The sequence below is a fragment of the Chrysochloris asiatica genome, unplaced genomic scaffold (genome assembly GCF_000296735.1).
Source record: "Chrysochloris asiatica unplaced genomic scaffold, ChrAsi1.0 scaffold00038, whole genome shotgun sequence".
Taxonomy (NCBI): Eukaryota; Metazoa; Chordata; class Mammalia; order Afrosoricida; family Chrysochloridae; genus Chrysochloris; species Chrysochloris asiatica.
The window spans coordinates 482,246-484,922 of NW_006408556.1; positions in this window are offsets into that span (position 1 = coordinate 482,246).

Consider the following 2,677-nt stretch of genomic DNA (forward strand, 5'->3'; position numbering starts at 1 on the left):
GCTACAAGGGCAAGAAGAGACTGGCTTACAAGCTTTCAAGAGGGAACCTAGATCCAGAGGGCCTGGAGCAATGTAGAATCTCCACTGAGGTTCTGCTTAGTCAGGGCTGATTAAAGAAGATGCGGATAGTTCTCTTGAGATACAATCGTGCATAATTGTTATCAGGACTGATTGTAAGGGCTGGAAATGTAAAGGTAGACGTTTTGTGGTCAAGGGAGGGGAGTGATTAATTTCACAGTCTAGGAGCAGAGGTCCCTGGGACCATTAAGTGCCGGGAGTCCTGAGTCGGGGTTCTGCCTCAACAAAGGATCACCTCTGCAAACGTGGAGTTTGACATGAGTGGGAGATCTAGTAGGCGAAAGAAAAGAGACAGAGAAGACAGATTGATGCATGTCTGGAAAGGTGAGAGAAGAAGAAACACTCTGAGACCAGAGTGGATGCAAGCTGACAGGCAAGCTAGCATACAGAACTAGCTGAGCCCCAGTCTTTTATTGTCAGAAGAAGGAAATTGAAAATAATGACAAAATGAAAATAATGACAAAAGAAAATAATGACAAAAATGTTGATTATTCGCTCAGGACAGAATATGAGATCATTCATGTGATACAAGACACAATGATTCACAAAATTAACCTTGACTTCCGAGGACATCAAGATTTTTCTTAATAAGCTAAAATCCTTATTTCTATGAGAAAGGTTTAAGCAAGCAATTACAGCTTATACATTAACTTCTAGGTCTGTGTAGCCTAGGGCAGCAACTTGCGGTTTCTTAGAAGGTGTTTAACATATTTTTAACACTTAATCACAAGTGGGTAAAGGTGGGAGACTTTAGAGTTCTTACTAAAAACGAAGTTGTACTTTCTAAAGAAACTTAAGCTGCCTCTGTGTATTTTTGCAGGCAGAAAACTCATGCTTTTGTTAGTGAGCAAGATTTCAAACACTTAGCTTCATTTACCAAACTAGTAATTCTTTCTTCTTTGCATCTATAATTACGGGGTTGCTATGAGTCAGAACTTTGTTACAGCCCTTAACAACAACATATAAAAATTACCATGTGAAGACTATTTCTCTGCTTATCTTGATTATGTGTTTAAAATCAAAATCTGTTTTGAGATCATGTGATTTGACTTTTTAGCTATGATAAATAATTTTGGAAAGAAATTATTGTCTATATTGGCGATACTGCTTATGAGGAATCCCTCAGGTGAATGCATGCATATCTTTGCTTCTGCATCATTGTTTCTTTGAAACTCCCAGTCTTATGTGGACATCTCTTTTCAGATGAGAGAAGGGCTCGATTCCGTATGGGTAAGTGACTCAGAAGTTCTTTCAGAGGATGACGTTACACAAAAAATAAGAGAACCAACTCTTCTCTAAGTCTCATTCCCAGAAATTTACAGGCATATTATTACATTAACACTGAGGGAGGATCAATGGGAGAAAATGTAGTAAAAAAATGTAACACTTTTAAAACTTTTATTTTCAATATCTTCTCATTGGGATGGAAAAGAAAGCAATGCATAATTTAATAAATAATTCTTTAGTTTTTTTTAATCTTTCTTTCCCCTTTATTTCATTCTCTCTTTTCTTTGTTGATTCTGTTGGTCTCACTTTCTCTGTTCTTTATTCTATTATCCCTTACTCCCTCCTTTTTCCTTCCCTATGACTTTTTTCCTTCCTTTATTATTTTTTTCTTTCTTTTTCTCTTCCTTCATTTTTCTATTTTTCCTTTTTTCTTCCTCCATTTCTTAAACTAGCCATCATGTCCTATAACTGTTCTTTATCCTCTTCCTTTTTGTCTCTGTCCTTCTCTTGCTTGTCTTTTCTTCTTACTTTACTTCTTCACAGGAATACACGAACCTAATGACTTTCCATTTTAGGGAGAGAACAGTCACATACATGTGAGGAATATAAGGGAAGGAGAGCTAAATATAGAATTGACTAGTGATTGAAAATAAGTGGGAAGAAGAGAGGAAAAAATAGGAGTATTTGGAGAGGTATATGATATTTCATCATCTTGTTCATTTGCAGGCTGGAAGAAGACATCATTGTATCCTGGTAAGTGACATTTTTTTGATCATTGTAATCATATAACACTCTCTATGATATGTAACTGAGATCCTAAACTCTATAAACATCATGTTAAATAATGCACTAAAGAGAAGATTTATGCTATATAATTACTATCACTTAGGAAACTTAGCAAGAATGATAATTTAAACAAAAAAAATTATCTTTTTTTCACCTTTGCCTTACAGCACACTTAAAATTAATTAACATATTAAGAAATTAAGTTAAAGTGAGTGTTTTTGTACAGACTACTGAGTTTGCCTTTTCTGTTTTCACAAATCCAAGGTTAATGTGTTAAGGTCATGTAGTTTTGCTGTCTGTTCTAGGAAGTGATACCTGCATTTTGTTGACCACCAAAAGGCTGAACCACAGAAAGCATAAGTTAGAATTAATTTCTTATGAGAAAGTTAAATTAGAAAATCAGTGGAAAATAAGGTCAAGCAAAAGGTACAGAGTAAATATGGGACATCAGCAAAAGAAGCATTAGAAAGACTAAGCTATTTCTAGGAAATACAAATACTTGACCTGATTATGCTTTTTTTTTTTTTTTTTTTTCACTGGAGGAAAGAGTTTTTCCAGGCTGGTGAGGCATCCCCTGATGGTTTAC